This window comes from Saccopteryx bilineata, chromosome 2 (genome assembly GCF_036850765.1).
Source record: "Saccopteryx bilineata isolate mSacBil1 chromosome 2, mSacBil1_pri_phased_curated, whole genome shotgun sequence".
Classification (NCBI taxonomy): domain Eukaryota; kingdom Metazoa; phylum Chordata; class Mammalia; order Chiroptera; family Emballonuridae; genus Saccopteryx; species Saccopteryx bilineata.
The window spans coordinates 167,620,393-167,640,601 of record NC_089491.1 but is presented as its reverse complement, the minus strand read 5'-3'; the positions used below and the strand labels follow the sequence as shown (position 1 = coordinate 167,640,601).

At 44.2% G+C, this 20,209-nt stretch overlaps 1 non-coding gene and 1 pseudogene across 1 annotated transcript; one reads left to right on the top strand and one right to left on the bottom strand.

The window, feature by feature from the left end:
- Positions 1 to 5,292: 5,292 nt before the first annotated feature.
- Positions 5,293 to 5,368, bottom strand: TRNAS-AGA (transfer RNA serine (anticodon AGA)). Its single transcript has one exon. It is a non-coding gene; the product is annotated as a tRNA-Ser (tRNA).
- A 2,984-nt stretch (positions 5,369 to 8,352) lies between these two features.
- Positions 8,353 to 8,706, top strand: LOC136323031 (large ribosomal subunit protein eL28 pseudogene; annotated as a pseudogene).
- Positions 8,707 to 20,209: the final 11,503 nt, after the last annotated feature.

The window sequence follows — 20,209 nt, the reverse complement described above, 5'->3', positions numbered from 1 at the left end:
CTGTTCCTCCTTCCTTTATCTCTCTCTCTCTCTCTCTCTCTCTCTCTCTCAGATCAATAAACAAAATCTTTTAAGAAACATATTACTCTCTTGTTCTTTACAGAAAAAATTTGCTGAGCCTGACCTGTGGTGGTTCAGTGAATAAAGCATTGACAGGCGACAGGAAACTTTTTGGCTGAGAGAGCCATGAATGCCACATATTTTATTTTTTTTACATTTTTTATTATTAATTTTAATGCAGTGACATTGATAAATCAGGGTACATATGTTCAGAGAAAACATCTCCAGATTATTTTGACATTTGATTATGTTGCATACCCCTCACCCAAAGTCAAATTCTCTTCTATCACCTTCTATTTGGTTTCCTTTGTTTCCCTCCCCTCCCCCCACTCCCTCTCTCTCCTTCCTCGACCCCTCCCCCCAACATCCCCCCCCCATTACCATCACATTCTTGTCCATGTCTTTGAGTCTCACTTTTATGTCCCATCTATGTATGGATTCATATAGTTCTTAGATTTTTTTTTGATTTACTTATTTCACTTCATATAATGTTATCAAGGTCCAAGGTCCATCCATGTTATTGTAAGTGCTCCAATGTCATCATTTCTTTTGGCTGAGTAGTATTTCATAGTATATATGTAAAAAAAAAAAAAAAGCTTTTTAATCCACTCGTCCACTGATGAACACTTGGGCTGTTTTAAGATCTTCGCTATTATGACCAATGCTGCATTTTGGGGGTGCATTTCTCCTTTTGGAACAGTTTTATGGTGTTCTTAGGGTATATTCCTAAAAGTGGGATAGCTGGTTCAAAAGGCAGTTCAATTTTTAATTTTTTGAGGAATCTCCATACTATTTTCCACTGGTGACAGCACCAGTTTGCATTCCCACCAGCAGTGCAGGAGGGTTCCCTTTTCTCCACATCCTCACCAGCACTTATTCTGTGTTGTTTTGTTGATGAGCGCCATTCTGACTGGTGTAAAGTGATATCTCATTGTGGTTTTAATTTGGATTTCTCTAAATATTAGTGATGTGCATTTTTTCATATGCCTATTGGCCATTTGTATGTCTTCTATGGAGAAGTGTCTATTCATTTCTTTTGCACATTTTTGATTGGATTGTTTGGCTTCCTGGTGTTGAGATTTACAAGTTCTTTATAAATTTTGGTTATTAATCCCTTATCAGATGTGTCAAATATGTTCTCCCATTGTGTAGTTTGTCTTTTTATTCTGATCTTATTGTCTTTAGCTGTGCAAAAGCTTTTTAGTTTGATATAGTCATATTTCTTCATCCTGTCTTTTATTTCACTTGCCCATGGAGATAAATCAGCAAATATATTGTTGTAAGAGAATTCGGAGAGCTTACTGCCTATGTTTTCTTCTAAGATGATTATGGTTTCATGGCTTACATTTAAGTCTCTTATGCATTTTGAGTTTATTTTTGTGAATGGTGTAAGTTGGTAGTCTAGTTTCATTTTTTTGCAGGTAGTTTTCCAATTTTCTCAACACCATTTATTAAAGAAGCTGTCTTTAGTCCATTTAGTCCCTTACCTCCATTGTCAAATATCAGTTTTCCATAGAACTGTGGGTTTATTTCTGGATTCTCTGTTTTGTTCCATTGATCTATATGCTTGTACTTATGCCAGTACCAGGCTGTTTTGAGTACAATGGCCTTGTAGTATAACTTAATATCAGGAAGTGCAATACCTCCCCCTTTATTCTTCTTTTTTAAGATTGCTGAGGGTTTTTTTTGGTTCCATATAAATTTATGCAATATGTGATCTATATATTTAAAGTATGTCATTGGTATTTTAATTGGTATTGCATTGAATTTATAAATTGCTTTGGGTAATATAGGGACATTTGAATGATGTTTATTCTTCCTAACCATGAGCATGGTATATGCTTCCACTTGTTTGTATCTTCCTTGATTTCTTTTATCAATATTTTAAAGTTTTCCAAGTACAAGACTTTAGTCTCCTTGGTTAAATTTATTCCTAGGTACTTTATTTTTTTGGTTGTAATAGTGAAGAGGATTGTTTCTTAATTTCTCTTTCTGACTGTTCATTGTTGGTGTATAAAATGCCTCTGATTTCTGAGTATTAATTTTATATCCTGCCACTTTGCTGAATTCATTTATCAGGTCTAGTAGTTTTTTGACTGAGACTTTAGGGTTTTCTATATACAGTATCATATCATCTGCATATAATGATAGTTTTACTTCTTCTTTCCTAACTTGAATGCCTTTATTTCTTCTTCTTGTCTGATTGCTGTGGCTAGGACTTCCAGGACTATGTTGAATAAGAGTGGTGAAAGGGGGCACCGCTGCCTTGTTCTTGAACTTAAGAGGATTGCTTTTAATTTTTGCCCATTGAGTATGATGTTGACTATGTGTTCATCATAGATGGATTTTTTTATCATGTTGAGATATGTTTCCTGTATTCCCACTTTGATGAGAGTTTTGATCATGAATGGGTGCTGGATTTATCAAATGCTTTTTCTGCAGCTATTTAAATTATCATGTGGTTTCCCTACTCCTTTTGTTTATGTGATGAATCACATTGATTAATTTGCAAATGTTGTACCAGCCTTGCCTCCTCATAATAAATCCCACTTAATCATAATGTATAATTTTTTCCAAAAATTTTTGATCCGGTTTGCTAATATTTTGTTGAGGATATTAGCATCTATATTCATAAAAAATATTGGCCTATAATTTTCTTTCTTTGTGTTGTCCTTGCCTGGTTTTGGAATAGAATTATGCTCACCTCATTAAAGGAGCTTGGAAGTCTTTCCTCGTCTTGAATTCCTTGAAATAGCTTGAGAAGAATAGGAGTTAGATGTTCTTTAAATATTTGATAGAATTTACTTGTGAAGCCATCAGGCCCAGGACTTTCCTTTGCTGGGAGTTTTTTCATAACTGTTTCATTCCCATTTGGTGTAATCAGTCTGTTTAGGTTTTCTGATTCTTCCAGATTGATTTTTGAAGATTGTATGTTTCAAGGAATTTGTCCACTTTATCTAGGTTGTCTAGTTTTTTGGCATACAGTTCTTTATAGTATTTTCTTACAATATTTTGTATTTCTGTTATGTCAGTTGTTATTTCTCCACTCTCGTTTCTAATTTTATTTATTTGAGTCCTCTCTCTTTTTTTCTTGGTGAGTCTAGTTAAAAGTTCATCAATTTTGTTTACCTTTTCAAAGAACCAGCTCCTAGTTCCATTGATCCTCTGTATTGTTTCTTTAGCCTCCATGTCATTTATTTGTGCTCTGATCTTTATTATTTTCTTCCTTCTACTACATGTAGGGTTTACTTGCCATTCTTTTTCTCATTCTTTTAGATGCAGGGTTAAGTTGTTTATTTGAGCTTTTTCTAGCTTCTTAAATTGTGCCTATAGTGCTATGAACTTCCCTCTCAGTACTGCTTTTGCTGTGTCCCATAAATTTTGAGTTGCTGTATGCTCATTATCATTTGTTTCTAGAAATTTTTTTATTTCTTCTTTGATCTCATTGTTAATCCATTCATTATTTAACAACCTGCTATTTATTTTCCAAGTGTTTGAGAAATTTTAAATTTTTCTGTTGTGGTTGATTTCTAGTTTTTGCCATTGTGACCAGAGAAAGTGCTTGATATGATTTCAATCTTCTTAAATTTGTTGAGACCACTTTTGTGCCCTAACATGTGGTCTTTTCCAGAGAATGTACCATGAGCACTTGAAAAGAATGTATATTCTTCTGCTTTAGGGTATTAAAATCCCCTACTATTATAGTGTTCTTGTTGATCTCACTCTTTATATCCATCAAAGTCTGCTTTATATATTTAGGTGCTTCTATATTAGGTGCATAGATATTTATCATAGTTATATCTTCCTGTTGGATTGCTTCCTTTAAAATTATGTAATGGCCTTCTTTATCTCTTACTATATCCTTTGTTTTAAAGTCCACTTTGTCTGATATAAGTATTGCTTCTCCAGCTTTTTCTTCATTTCAATTTGCATGAAATGTTTTTTTCATCTTTTTCCCTTCAGTCTATGTGCATCTTTTGTTTTAAGGTTTGTCTCTTGTAGACAGCATATGTACAGGTCCTATTTTCTTATTTATGCAGCTACCCTATGTCTTTTGATTGAATCATTTAGTCCATTTACATTTAAGGTTATTATTGATATGTAGTTGTTTATTGACATTTTATTCTTAAAAGCTGTATTTCTCTATTGCTATATTCTTTTTCCACTTTGATTTGTTTACAACAGGTCCCTTAACATTTTCTGTAGCATTGGTTTGTTCGTAATGAATTCCTTGTGTTTTTTGTTTGGGAAGTTTTTTATTTCTTCTCCAATTTTAAATGATCGCCTTGCTGGATAAAGTAGTCCTGGTTGTAGGTTCTTGTTCTGCATTACTTTGAATATCTCTTGCCGTTTCCTTCTGGCCTGAAGTGTTTCTGTTGAGAGGTCTGATGTCATTATTATGGGGGCTCCTTTGTAAGTGATAGCTTTTTTTCTTTAGCAGCTTTTAATATTTTTTCTTTATCGCTTAGCTTTGGTATCTATTTATGATGTGTCTTGGTGTAGGTTTCTTTGGGTTTCTCTTTAATGGAGTTCTCTGTGCTTCTTGAACTTTTGAGAGTTTCTCCTGCATTAGTTTAGAAAAGTTTTTATCTAAAATATGATTGAACAAAGTCTCTATCCCTTGTTCTTTCTCTTCTTCTTCAGGAACCCCTATGATGCGAATGTTATTTCTCTTCATGTTGTCACCGAGCTCTCTAAGAGTTTCCTCAGACTTTTTGAGTCTCTTTTATTTTATCTTCTCTGCTTTTATGCCTTCATTCCACTTGTCCTCCAACTCGCTGATTCGATCCTCAGCTGCATCCATCCTGCTTTTAATTTCTTCCATTGTGTTCTTTATTTCTGATATTGTATTTGTCATCTCTGACTGATTCTCTTTTAATATTTCAATATCCTTTTTTATACTTGCTATTTCTTTATTTTTTTTTTCATTTTTCTGAAGCTGGAAACAGGGAGAGACAGTCAGACAGACTCCCGCATGCGCCCGACCGGGATCCACCCGGCACGCCCACCAGGGGCGATGCTCTGCCCACCAGGGGGCAATGCTCTGCCCATCCTGGGCATCGCCATATTGCGACCAGAGCCACTCTAGCACCTGAGACAGCGGCCACAGAGCCATCCCCAGCGCCCGGGCCATCTTTGCTCCAGTGGAGCCTTAGCTGCGGGAGGGGAAGAGAGAGACAGAGAGGAAAGTGCGGCGGAGGGGTGGAGAAGCAAATGGGTGCTTCTCCTTTGTGCCCTGGCCGGGAATCGAACCCGGGTCCTCCGCACTCTAGGCCGACGCTCTACCGCTGAGCCAACCAGCCAGGGCCACTATTTCTTTATTTAGGTGTGCATAAGATCTCTAAGCATCCTTACAATCATTATTTTGAACTCCACATCCAAAAGTTTGGTTATTTCCATATCACTCAGTTCATTTCTTGGAGGTTTCTCTAAGGATTTCATTTGGATTGCACTTGTCTGTCTTCTCATTATGTCTGTGTGTTTGGGTGTTCTGTTTGCAGAGCTGGTTTAGTCTAGGCTTGGTGTTGTCTGCCTCCAGTTTTTAATTGTGTTATTTCTAGGTCTTCTTGGGTTGGCATCAACTATTATTTGTAATCCACTTTTGGATTTGGGCCACTTTGAAGTCTTGATTTGTTTGTTTTCTTAACAGGTGATAGTCTTGTTTACTGATCTCTGCAGGGGGCTTATATGAAACTGTATCCAGGTATGTGGTGGGTGTCACCTGAGACTCTGAAGGCGTCTTCTACCAGTTACTTTCTCTGGGGGCAAGGTGTTTTCTCAGCTTCAGTAGGGGGAGGTGTATCTCAGATCTGCATGGGACCTGAGTTACTGCCCCTCCTACTCACTTCTTGTTTTCAGCTGTGTATTGTTGCACTGATTGGAGCTGGAGAGATGTCTGGAGATCTGTGACCTGAAAGCACTTTGTCTTTTGTTTTGTGGAAGGATCAGCCACTCCTTCAGTTATGGCCACCTGCAGCACTGGATGAGTCAGCTTTTCAGGTCATCCCCTGCATTCCTCTGCCCCTAACCATCTGTCTCTCTCTCCCCCCTTTCTGTTTCGAAAACAAGCAGGCCCTTTCAACACACCTCATTCCCTGGTCACCAGGCAAGTGGCTGTGAGCAGTATTTTCTGCTCTTTTCCTTGGAGTGAGCCCTTCTGGGTTCTCAGCCTCACCCCCCCCCTCTGATTCTGTAAGCATGGGAGATTCAGGTGCTCCCTACCAGGTTTGTTGTGGCTTCTTCTTTGCTCCTTGTTTTTTGAGAGCTGTTCTTGTAGTCCAGAGTTGGGTTTTTTTATGCTGATTGTTCATAAATTAGTTTGTAATCCAGTTTGGTGGTTAAGCTGGGAGTCTGTGTGTCTGCCTACTCTGCTGCCATCTTCAGGTCTTCTATAGAAATCTTTTGAAGAACCTTCTGAGAATGTCAAGGGTCAGTCTATGTTGCATGAGTTATTTTGGTTACTTTTGAACTTTCTCATCATCTAGATTTGAGTCTAAATGCCTCTGACAGACTTTTATGACACTTAAAATAAATCTAAACCCTTGCTATGTCTACAAAATCAACATCATCTCATACTTGTCTGGCCTCCTGTCCTCATTCCCAACCATGTGCCACCTGACTCACCGTACTCTAACCACAGCCATTTTGTTCAACTTATTCCTGCCCCCATCCTTACAGGTGTGGTCCCTCTGCTTAGAATGCTTTCCCCTCGGGTCTCACACTTTCTCTTTCATTCAGGTTTCTGCTCTAATGTGACATTTCCAGGAAGGCCTTCCTTACCCATCCCAGCTCTAAAGTGCTCCTCATTTCACCACCTCCTAACAACTTTTTATCCCTTTATCTGGCTTCATTTTTCTTATGACACTTACCATCTAACATACTGCATATCTGTTTATTCTCACTCTTATTCACTACAGTGTATAATCTTCACAAGGTCAGGGATTCACTGCTATGTCTCCAGGGCAGAAAGTAGTGTTTAATATAATAGGCACTAAAAAAGCATGTTTGTAAGATAAATGAACAAACATATCACATTTACTTTTTTTACATATTATTATAAGGAGCATTAAAAATGACTAATATAGACTTTGCTTCAGAGAGCTTATAATCTTTTGCAGACTTTGAACACTTCTGTGTGAACACCGAGCTGAGAAACACAAGAGAGAACCATTTTATCTTTAGGGTGTTGGGATTTAGGATGGATTAGGAGGCTAGCAGACAGAGAGAGGGCTTCACAGAAGAGTAGATGTTTGACTTGAGTATTAGTGCTAAGGAGGACTTTAAACACTGCTTCCTGGGGGGATGTAGGGGGGTGAGATTTCTTAAAAAGTGAGGCAGCAAAGAAAAAGGTTCCCATAATTGAGCTCTAGATCCTCTGGCATTTAATGGTTTAAGGGAGGAAATGGGTCTAGCAGAAGAATATGAGGAGTGGTGAGGAAAGAGGGGTAAAATCAGGGAGGGTGGGATCTGTGAAACCATGTGAAGAAGGTGTTTCAAGAATGAAGAAATGGCTCTGTATGGTTGGCTCAGTGGTAGAGTGTTGGCATGGCATGTAAATATCCCAGGTTCAATTCCTGGTCAGGGCACACAAGAAGTGACCATCTGCTTTGCCTCACCTCTCTCTCTCCCTTCTCTCTCTGTCTCTTCCCTTCCTGCAGCCATAGCTTGACTGATTCAAATGCATTGGCTAAGGATGTCTCCATGAAGCCTCTGCATCATGTGCTAAAAATAGCTCAGTTGTGAGCATCGGCCTTAGGGCAGAGCATTGGTCCCAGATGGGGGTTGCTGGGTGGATCCTGGTCTGAGCACATGTGTGAATCTGTCTCACTATCTCCTCTCTTTTCACTTAAAAAATGAATAAATGATCGATAATACCAAATGCTACTGATAGTTAAGATGTGAAATAAGAATTGCCTATGTTGGGTGTGACAGTGTAGTTTACTGGTGGTTTTGAGAGAAGCAGTTTTTGTAGGGTGGCAGGGAATGAGATGTGGATCATAGTCTTTGTTTTTACTCCAAGCCATGACAAAATCTCTGAGGATTTTCATATCTGTATAATAATTTAACCTAAATATTCCTTAATCTCTTTCTTACTTCTTGAGCTCCAAAGTGCATTGGTTACCTTATCCCACTCTGGATTGTATTCTCGCCCAGAACTGTTTTACTTCACAAATATTATGTTTATAACTCACTTTGATCCATGGAAAGTCAGTCTTTAAAATAGCTCCTGGAGCTCTTTCCATCTCCAGCTGCCACAGCAAGAAGAGCTGCCGCCATGTCTGCCCACCTGCAATGGATGGTCTTCAGAACTGCTCCAGCTTCCCGATCAAGAGGAACAAGCAGACCTATAGCACCAAACCCAATAACCTGAAGGCTCACAACTCCTTCCGCTTCAACAGGCTGATCCACCGCAAGACAGTGGGTGTGGAGTCGATGTCTGACAGCAAAGGTGTGGTGGTTGTTATGAAGCAGAGAAGTGGCCAGCGAAAGCCGGCCACCTCCTACGTGCAGACCACCATCAACAAGAACACCTGGGCCACCCTGAGCAGCATCCAGCACATGATCCACAAAAACAGGTACCGCCCAGATCTGCGCATGGCCGCCATCCGCAGGGCCAGCGCTATCCTGAGCAGCCAGAACCCATGATGGTCAAGAGGAAGCACGCCCACCCCACAAAGAGCCTCTGAGCACTCCTCACACCACCCACAAAGCAATAAAAGGCATCACTCAGCCCCTCCAAAAAATAAAATAAATAGCTTCTATAGCTTTATATCTACAACCATTGTGTACTTCCATCAGACCCTTTCTGGATGCTCCTCCTCCTCTACCTAACCTGAATTATGTAACTGATTGTCTAAAACCACAATGACTCATACTTAGAACATGTAGCGCTCATGGGGTATACTCACAGAAGCCACTTTAGTTTTGTTCCTTTGATCCTGCTGAGTTCCTTCTTCTGCCTCGTGAAAACATGGGCAGGTTCCATGGGTTTTCTGGTCTCTCTGTCCTGTGTTCTCTCTGATCTTAAATCAATCATTTAAAACATATACTTCACATACTAATTTCAACTTAAGTACTTGCAGTAACAGACCCAATATACTAATTACCACTCTAATCTCCTCAAAAGAAAGATGTGATCCTTCTCTCCTTGTTGAGCCTGGAGGCAAACAGGAATTTTTTTTGTGTGAAAAGATTTGGGGCATTCTCCCACTCCTCTTCCACCTGCTGGTGGCTGTTATTTCTGAATCTGCTAAGGCATTGAGGCAAAGTAAGGATGAACCATATATATATATATATATTTTTTAATTTTTATTTTATTTATTTATTTGAAAGGTGGTATCATACTCTCTAGACACAGTGCAGAATTTGAAGCTGACTTTATTATGGGCATGCTCACTTGTTCTCCAGATGATCTCCCTCTCTACCCTTCCCCTTCTTTCCACCAATACCGATGCCCATCTAGTTCCCATTGCTTTGATGTGAGCAGTGACTCCCCTGATTACTTTCAGATTCATCACTTTTTGCCTCAAATGACCAGGTTCCACTCTTTCTGACATGCAGCCTTTTGGGGGAGGATGCTTTTAAAAACAACTACAGACTGCTATTTCTGTTTTCACATCTGCATTCCAAGATTTATGCACCTTTAGAAGAAGTGCAGTTACTTCTCTGGCACAGGGCTACTATCCCTTGCTCAGATGTGACTTCTTCAAAGTCTTGGAGTGGACTTAGGAAGTTTCTCTCACTTGACTGACTCTTGATAGATTTCCACAGCAGAGCCTTTCCCAAATCTTTCATACAATGTTCCCCCTGTGTCTTTAGTCTTTCTATCCTTTCATATCTTCCATTTGGGTGAGCAGTTCAGTTGTGTAATGGCTTCTCTGATGGTTTCTTTTGAAATTTGCATCAGATGATCCATGTGGTAACTGACTTTGGTGCTGCTATCCTATCTCATTGGAAACACTGACCTTCCTCAGCACTCTCAATTTTTTTGGCATGTCTTTTATTTATTTATTAATGTAATCATTTATTTCACAAATATGTATTAGACATAAACTATGTGCTAAGTATTATTTTAGTTTCTTGGAATAGAAAAGTGAATGAAACAAAATCCCTGTCTGTAGTGAGTTGAATTATGTCCTCCAAATTTATGTTCACCAGAGCTCAGAATGTGACCTTCTTTGAAAGTAGAGTCTTGGCAGATTTAACTGGTTAAGGATCCCCAGATGAAATCAGCCTAGATTTAATGTGCACCCTAAATTCAATTACTAATTTCTTTATCAGAGAAAGAAGAGGGAGCTTTGGGTACAGATACAACTAGAAGAACACTTGGAGATGATGACAGCAGAGAGAGTAGTGATACTGCCAGAGCCAAGGAACACCAGAAGGTATCAAAAGCCAAGAGGGGAGAGGAAGGATTTTCCCCTAGAGCCTCCAGAGTGACCATGCTCTTACCAACATCTTGATTTTGGAAAGCTAGCCTCCACAACTGTGAAAGAATAATGTTCTGTTGTTTTAAACCACCCAATTTGTAGTACTCTGTTATGACAGTCATAGGAAGTTTATATGCTGCTTTCAGGTAACTTAAATTCTACTTGATTGGGGCCAACAAAATTTATGGTTCAACTCTGCCTTCAGTACTTCCTGCCAATTACTTTACTTTCCCTCTTCCAGTCCCTTCCTATGTCCCCTGGTACCTCCTTTAGGTCTTTACTGGCATTCTCAAACTTCTTATTCCAGCCAAGTCCTACTCTCCCTTAGCAGATGGTGTATAATCTGCAGTCCCCTAAGATACAAAATTATCCCTGGCCGGTTGGCTCAGCGGTAGAGTGTTGGCCTTGCGTGCGGAGGATCCGGGTTTGATTCCCAGCCAGGGCACACAGGAGAAGCGCCCATTTGCTTCTCCACCCCTCTGCCACGCTTTCCTCTCTGTCTCTCTCTTCCCCTCCCGCAGCCAAGGCTCCATTGGAGCAAAGATGGCCCGGGCGCTGGGGATGGCTCTGTGGCCTCTGCCTCAGGCGCTAGAGTGGCTCTGGTCACAACATGGCAACACCCAGGATGGGCAGAGCATCGCCCCCTGGTGAGCAGAGCGTCGCCCCTGGTGGGTGTGCCGGGTGGATCCCGGTTGGGCTCATGCGGGAGTCTGTCTGACTGTCTCTCCCTGTTTCCAGCTTCAGAAAAATGCAAAAAAAAAAAAAAAAAAAAAAAAGATACAAAATTATTTTAGTGTCAGTAAATACAGTAATACAGATCCCAAGCCAATAAGGCATGCTAGGAATGTGCTCTGCGCTCCACCCACATCTCCCCCTTTTCTTTTAATTAAGGCCAATTGGACTTGATGAATAACAGCTTCTTGTTGTTGTAGCCTCTGAATGCTACGCATTATGCAACAGAAACCTAGTAGAACTAAAACAACGATAATACCTATTATAGTATATGCTAATAGATTAGCTGGATTAAACAACGAGGCAAGCTTCTGTAATGTTTGACTAGTTAGGAAATAGAACCGGGGTCTTAAGCAGGGGATTCCTCCTAGGGTTGGGATGTTATTTCCCCCCTATTGTGTTACAGAGACCTTCTAGGTGCCATTAAACACAGTTCCATTTTGATTGTAAAAAATGGATGTAGGTCCATGCATGCCCCCTTCCCACAAAGGTCTCAGCATCCAAACACAGACTGGATGGCTTGCTGTGGGCTGCATACTGCATATGGTTGCAGGGCACATTACACAAATTACAACAATATGACAAATCATACAATTTCAACAATTACAAAGGTACATTTCACCAGTCTCTGAGTACTTTGCCAAAAGCACAAAATGTCCTCAGCCTTCTTTCTAGCCATGGGAAAAGCTTCCTGGGACAGGAAAAGTGCCTCTAGCAAAGCTGCCCCAACCCGCATCAGGGTATTTCACATTGTCCAAAACCCATAAGTCCATCCAACAAAGGAGCCAGTGCTCACTCGGGTTGTAGTCCAGGAAATCAGTCCATGCCCGTGAGGCCTCAGCCACCCCTCTCATCCCTGCCATTTTGGCAGGTCTTACACTGTCCCAAAGAGGAGCACGAGGCAATGGCAGTCAGTATTTTCATCTCTGCTCTGGAGAGCATGATGGCATTCACCTCTATGTCCCAAAATGTCAGCGAACCCACCAGCGGCTTAGCAGGCACTCCCTGCCATTGTAGTGGCCACTCGGCGTTGCAAGCCTGGCTTCCATTCATCCTGCTGCTGCAGCTACTGCCTTTTACCTTCTGGAGTCAGTGAATCACAATTCCGGCCCAACTTTCCTCATTCTCCAAAGATGAACTAAAAACATCAGCTCGCGCTGCTGGGCTTGAGCCCCCAGCTGCCACCGCCTGCATCTGAGAGCCAGCAGTCACTATAGCACACATAAGAAAGAACTGAGCACCAGGGCCTGGGGGCCATTAAAGGGCAATTCTCTGGGCCAGCCCTGCCAAAGCCTCCACATCCCCCTTGGTGATGGGGTGGGTGCACATGCTGGCCACGAGGTCTTCTTCTGGAGCAATGAGGACATCCTCCCCTCAGGCATAGTTGGTGTGGAGAAGGCCAGGGCTGTGGCTTTAGATGGGTAAAGACTGAACCACTTAGTGGGTGCCCAAGGAACCCTGTCAAGCAGGTTGGGGGGTTCCTGGGATCCAAATTGTCTGAAAAACACAAGCATAACCTCTCCCTTGCATCAGAAGATGGTGTGATCCCTTCCACTGTGCCATGGCTGGGTCCTTCCAGCGTCATTTCAGAGAGAGGGATGGGGGAGAGAGAGAGCAAGAGATACAGAAAAATAAATAAGACAGACAGAAAGGAAAAAGACACATGGGGGCATATAGGCTGGCCCATGGGTCTGCAGCAGGAACATGTGTTGGAGAAAATGGTGTCTGAGAGGCTGGGGTGGGGCATTGAGCCCTTGCAGGAAATGCAGAAGTAGCGACTTCCACTTTTTCCTGTCGCAGAGCTGAGGGCACAGTTAGCAATTTGGTTGGTTTTGTTTCTGTGTGCTCAGCCACAAACTCGGAGGCTAAACTACTTTCTTCCTCAGTGAAGGGGGGCAAATAGGGAGGTAGGGGCTCCTCTGAAAGAGGAGCAGCCTGTAGGACCCTCCTGACTGATGGAGGGTCCCCAGCAGGAGTACCTGTCAAGCAGGCGTGTGTTGCCTATAAGGCTGGAGTGAGGCCAAGAGGGAAGGTTTGTCCCCCATGTACTTCGGCCAAACGAACGTGCCGGAAAGCTCGGACCCAAGTATTGGGGTCCCAAAGAGGTGCATCCTGGAGCCAAGGATTGAAACCAGAGAGGATCTCCCAGTAGGTACAAAGATCCTTTTCACTAACTTTAACTTGCCTACTCTGCAATAGGGCGTGCAGGGCTTGAGCCTGCAGGGTTCGGGAGTGGGGGAGAAGGTTTTCCATTGCAGAGGGTCACTCACCCATCCCTTGGATGCTGGTTAGATTCCTGCCCAATGTTGGGCACCAGCTGTGGACAAGTACTACCAGGGGTGAGGATGACGGAGATGCAAAGACCTGACTTCAGGGATCAGATTCAGTGATGCAGATCCACTTTATTCAGGAAGTAAGCTAGATTATATACATGGGTTCAGCCTATAGGGTGTTACAGCATGTCCTTCATAGCCAATGGCTGAAAAGATCAGGGAGCTCTGTGGTTGGTGCTAAGTCACTTTCTTATAGTGGGTGAGCTTCCTTCCTGGGTATGCCCAGGAGGCTTCTGGGAGCTGGAGTATTCTCACAGCATTGCATCAGCCACAGCTGCTAGGAATGCACTCTGCACTCCACCCACAGGATGGCAATGGTCTAGCAATCAGAGCTGGCTGTTGGCATGCTGGGGTCTTTGCAGGGGCCTGTGCAGGAAAGGTGGGCTTTGGGTGCAGAAGGCTTGAGGGAGGGTTTGACAGACACCATGGGGGGTGTGCTTTGGGAAGGGTGGGCTGTACCTGAGGAGAAGCTAAAGATAAGCAAGGTCATGAAGGTGCCTTGGAAGAGAGTCACAGCCAGGCTCCACTTCCTCCCAATCTGCTCCATGAGAAAGATGGTACACAGCCGGGCAGGCATGCCCAGGATGATGGGAAATTTCTGACTGGTGTGGAGGTTCACACCAAAATCGTTCAATGTGAAGCCCAGCACCATAAAGCTGTACCCACTACTAACACTGGAATGAAGACGAGAGAAACAGAGGGAACAGGAGAGAGTGAGACAGATGCAGATGCACGCATGTGGACAGGGCAAGGTGTAAAGATGAAAGCAGAGGAGAGTGGGCTGGGTGGGAGAAGAGAAATAAGCATGGGTCTGGGAGCTGCGGGCCAAGCCAGTTCCAGCCAGCAACCCTGCAGACTCACCTCACACAGGTCATCACCAAGGTCACCTTAAACAGCTAGCTGCCTATTGTTATAAAAGTCCAGGAGTGAGGCGTCAGTCACCGGCTCTCTGGGCACCTTTAACTACAGGACAAACAGGACCAGCCAGAGGCAGGGTGGAGACCCCAGCTTGCTCCTACCCCTCCAGGACCCACAAGACCAGCCTACCCACCCACAGTGCCAGCCTGGTTTCTGGCCTTCTCCTGACAGGATTTCATGTTGCTGTCACTGTTTCCCTCAAGCAGTGGACTGGGGACACCCTCTGGGCCAAGGTCTCACCTAAAAGAATGAGGAGGGAAGAGATTCTCCCCTGGCCTCCTGCCCAGCCTTGCTCTGCACCCGAGGCCTCTTACCTGGTCCAATAGACTTAAAGGAATCTTCCTGTTGTTCACAGCAGCCGCATAGCACAGCACCTGCTTGGCCTTCTTTATCTTTCCTTTCACTATCAGTCAAAGAAACTGGGAGGATCCTGCATAGCAAACACCTCCCTCATCCATCACTCCAAGATGACCCAGAGTCCTAAGTGGGCCCATCCCCGCCTCCATGGTGGCCATTCAGTTCCAGACTGAGCTCATTCAGATGTCAGAGGCCTTAGAGGTGGCCATCAATCTGGAGGTGTCCTCCATCTCTCCTTGGTAGTCATCACCCCTGCCCTTGACCAAGCCACACACAGGCCCCATTGGTCACCCTGGCCACACACTGCCTCTGCCCAGCAGTCTCTTTCCCCTCAGTCAATCTGAAAGCTCTCTGCTTTCTATCTCAGGGTCACCACCACCTGCCCTGGCATGCCGAGGGCAGTGTCCTCCACACCCATGCCCACACCCACACTTGGAACCCCATTCTTATAAGTGGAATTTCATCCCAATACGATGAAGAAGTTGTTTCCTAGACAGACCCATTTTTGTGCCCTCCTGAAAACTCCTCAGCACCCTGCCACATCACAAGGGCCACCTCGCAGTTAGCAAGGACAACAGAGTCTTTGCCAGCCTTAATTTTCTTTTTTGCCTTCAATCCTGACCATTTCCCTGTCCTTAAATCTTGCCTTTTGACACTATCCCTTTTGACTCTCTGATATCTCCGAAGGCTATCCTTGGAGGAGGGGCAAAGCTGGGGTCTAAAGGTTCTGCCCCTGAATCTCACTCATCTCATTCACTCATACTTTCTCCAGGGAACATTCCACCCCTTCACACTTTCAAGGATCCTTCCCACCCCTCAACCTCTAGTCTGCTGGCCCCCACCCTGTGCATGCCCTGTGCCCCTTTGCTTACCAGATATAGGAGATGAGAGAAAACACAGGTGCCCCACCCACCAGGAACAGCAGCCACCAGTAGGCAAATGTGTAGGAAAGCCCAGCCAGAAACAGGAACCCAAAGGCATATAAGCATTGATCCTGGATGATGGCGTGGGCCCGGTGCTACCCCGTTAGCCACCCTGTCACTGTGCAGAGGCCAAGATGACAACATCACATTCAGCTCAGGGTTTTTCTGAGATGCCCCATTCTGCTTGAGACAGTTCAGGATGAGCAAAGGTTCTTCTGCCTGCTCATGATCTGCCCTAGGTCCAGAGACAGCCTTCCAAAGCCAGGAAGAAGAGTGCCATTCCGTTCTCCAAAGCACAGTCCAGGCCCCTAGCCTGACCTTCCAACCACAGCTATAGCCTCTGGTCCCTTGTCAGCCCAGCTGTTCCCTGTACACCTTCTGCCTGACCAGATGCCCATCACTGGAAGGCTTGCTTCTGGGCCTCATGACTGCCAGATGGAGAGACAAGGAATAACTCTCCTGGTCTTTGTTTTTAGTGCATCTGTGCTTTGGCCATTTTGGTTGAGCCTGTGTGGAGGAGCTTAATCCCTTTGGCCGGGCTTTGGGTCCTCCTGCCAGGGAACTATGAGCACACCAGGAGATGGCAGCTGTAAGGCTGAATGAGTGTGTGGGCACTTCTTCAGGACTTAATAAATGTAAGTTGTGGGGCAGGGGGTGGTGTATCAAGAGTCGTGAAAGGGGAATGTGTAGGGTGGAGTTGGTTAGAATGGAGAATGAGGGTGGAAGGGCCATCTGGGCACAAATTCTCTGCACCTCCAGGCAGCCTGGAGTGGAGGCTCCCTCCTCTACCACCAGCGGGCTTGAGTCTCAACTCCATTTTGCAGGTTTGCCCATGGCTTCCCTCCCCACGAAGCCCAGTCATGTAGGCCTCCATATGTGGCCCCAGCCGGACACCTGGGACCAGGGCCTGAGCCATCCATGGACCTCCAGAGCGCTCCTAACCTCACCTTCCCCAGCCCGAGACTCCTCAACTCTGAATGCCCACGAGGAGGAGGCAAAAGCATCCCAGGGACCAGAAGAAACTCTGGGAGACTCACCTGTTACTTATGATCTTGAAGACGAGCGACCCCATCATGAGGCCGGCCATGAACATGGTCAGCTGAGCTTCCATGTTAAATTCCCTTCCATAGACTTAGTCAAACTGGAAATTATATGTAAAGATTGGCCACAGGCCTCCATCCCAGGGTTAGCCTTCTGGGTTCAGAGACTGAGCCTCCTCCCAGGTGGGTCTTTAATCACAAGGGGCCTGGGACAGAAACAGGTACTCTGTGCATAGCCTGCTTCAGCTCTGTGACCTCTGCCTTCCATCCTACATCCCGCAAACTCTAGGAGTTAGGCCTGAACAGGTGCTGGCCAAGGTGGGAGAGGTCACTAAGTAAAGGCCAGTATCACTGAAGACCCCTCCCCAAATATGATGCTGGGCACAAGCCTAGAGATTCAAATTGGGCAGGTCTGCCCTGTGAGAAGTCTGGATGCAGCTTAGACTCAGAAACTCTGTAAAAGGTGCCTGATCAAAGCTGCTTCTTCCTTAAATTCCTTACCTTCTGTAAGTTCAGAGGGCAGAGCCACAAGTACAGAAGCAATTTCCAAGACAGATGGCAAACCCTGCAATCTGCCTTCTGCCCCTACTCCCAAAGGCACTCTAGCTTTCTGGATAAGACAGGTAAGGCCAGGGCTGGGCAACAGTGATCCTGGTTTCTGCCCTGGCCCTTCCTCTGCAGGGTGACCTTGAGCCAATTGCTTCCTCTCCTTGATCCTCAGTTGTCCCACCTGACTGGTGAAGGTGAGGGCATATAAGTGGGCCTGTGCAGTAGCTACAGACAACTTAGGACAAGGCACACCTCACTGATCAGTGATTGTGTCTTGCTCTTGGGATAGATCCACCCATTGCTTCATGGCTTTGTTTGGTTGAGGCCAAACTGGATGATGAAATCCAAATCCCAGAAGACAGGGGAATACATTAGGCAAATCAGGAAACTGCCATTGGCATCTCAGGGCAGGGTCAGATTCAGCTGCTCATCTTCTGACAGGTTTGTGCCCAGTGCCAAAATCCAGCTGGTATTGCAATAGGCTTTCTGGGCTGAGAACACGAACATGCCAACAAATATGAAATAGGAGGACAGCAAGTAGGGCACAAAGCCTAGGGCCACCAGGCCCCGTTGGAATGTGCCAAATTCTCCCACTGCATCCATGACATGGGCAAAGATGTCATCCTTCATGGTGTTGATGGCCCTCAACTTGTGTAAGTTCATCCCCAGAGATTCAGACTGGGATTGCTCTGCTGCCACACTTAAGTTGCTGGAAGAATTCTGGTTTTGAGCTCCATTCTCAAGTTGTCCTTGCTTGTCATCTGTTCAAAGAAAAGACACAGTTTGGTCTCTATTGAAACCAGTTCCTAGACATCAGGGGCTGGTGTGGGGGCCACTGGCTAGAAATTAGCCTCTCTGCTGGAACAATTTGGATCCCTACACTGCTGTGCTCTGTAGTCCCCTTATTTGCTTCAGAACCCTCTTAGATAACATAATTTGTCCCCCATTGGCCCACCCATCTCTATTTTTTAATGTTTTAGGAAATGCTATGCTAAGTCCTCAGGAATTCTCCTACAACTTTTCCACAACTCCAACTGTTTACACACACACATCAAGGCACTACCAGTCTCACAAAAGAAGAGTTCTCCACGGTGTTGGAATCCATGGGATTCTGAAAAGACCAGAGTAACAGGCTTTATTGAAAGGAAAAAAAGAACCCTGCTAGGCACTCCTCCAAGGAGAAAGTACCAGTACTGGCTAGGGGATGAATTTATAGGGTAAAAGGAGAGTCTTGAGCAAGTGGGTATTGAATCAAAAGTCCTGGTATGTCCAGAATGCTCCTACTTGGGGGGCTTGGTAGTTTCTTGGAATTCTTCTGTCTCAGGGGTGATAGTCCAGTAAGTAAAGGTGAGGTCTGACAGATAAGTGGAACATCAAGAGGGCAGTTTGGAATTCCTGGTAAATTCACGTATCTGTCATTTCTCAACTCTGTGGTTACATATAAAAGAAAGAAAGTTATTAATTTTATAATATATGGTGAAGATTGACAAGGAGAAAGAGGAGAAAAATTGAAAAATTATTGCTTCTTCTGGAGAGAACTCAAGAAAAGAACCTTGCCAAGCCAAGTCCCCCATCCAGTTAAGGAGGTTGTCAAATTTTGTGTTGTGAGGTCTGCACTAGGCAATGTTTCTGAAAACCTGAGGAAGTAAAAAAAAAATTTTGCAAGGTAATAATTGTAAATTGCTTGTGCGAGAGTGCTGATAGAACAGGGTGACATGATGATATAGGGTCTCCTGGATGAGCCTCATGAGATGTGCTGGTCTGGTTCTTCTCGAATGGGAAGACATGTGGAGATTTTTAGAAACAGAGAACCTGTTGGTGTAAGTTTTAGAAGGACTGAGTATGTGTGGTTTAAAAGGAACAGGTTTTGGAGAACATTCAGGAGGAAACTTTTCAGGCTGAGGAGCAACTTCTTCCTGCTGTCATCCCTACCTCTTTGATATTTCCCTCATGAAGTTCTCCTTGGGATATTGGAAAATAGAAGTGTAGGAGCATTTGGTTGTAGGTAATCCTAGAGATTTCTCTTATCCAGGCCTGCAGGAGCTTAATAAAGAAAGAGGTAAACAAGTTCCCCTTCCTGACTTCCTCATTGTCTTCTCATTCTCTTCTCTGCTTCTTGACTTCCTCATTCTTGTTTCTGCTTCTATTTTGTGTGTATCAATAAATACCCCTAAGGACTGAGGGTCAAGGCTGTCTCATGAAACTTGTATAGGGGATTATGAGGCAGTCACCCCTAAGTCCCTCGGTACCCGCCATGTGGTCTCCAAGTAGTCATTGTCCCAATGACATTAAGGGATTTGCATGAAATCACACATCTAGAAAGTGAATGAACCGGAATTTGAGCCCTAAAAACACAGAGAATATTTTTTTGTGTGTGACAGACAGAGTCAGACAGAGGGACAGGTAGGGACAGACAGAAAGGGAGAGAGATGAGAAGCACCAATTCTTGGTTACAACACCTTAGTTGTTCATTGATTGTTTTATCATTTGTGCCTTGATGGGAAGGGGTGGGGGGAGCACAGCAGACCGAGTGACTCCTTGCTCAAGCCAGTGACCTTGGGCTCAAACTGGTGAGCCTTGCTCAAACCAGATGAGCCTTGCTCAAACCAGATGAGACTGCACTCAAGCTGGCGACCTCAGAGTCTCGAACCTAGGTCTTTGTGTCCCAGTCAGAGGCTTTATCCACTGTGCCACCACTTACTTGGTCAGGCCAGACAACATAAATTTAATAGTGCTTGGAAAGCTTAAAAGGGAAGAGAGCTCCCCCTGCTGACCGTAGATTGAATTTTCTTCTGTCATAACGGCAAGGGCATCAACCAGGGCAGTCTTTTTTTTTTAATTGATTTTAGACAGAGAAGGGAGAGAGG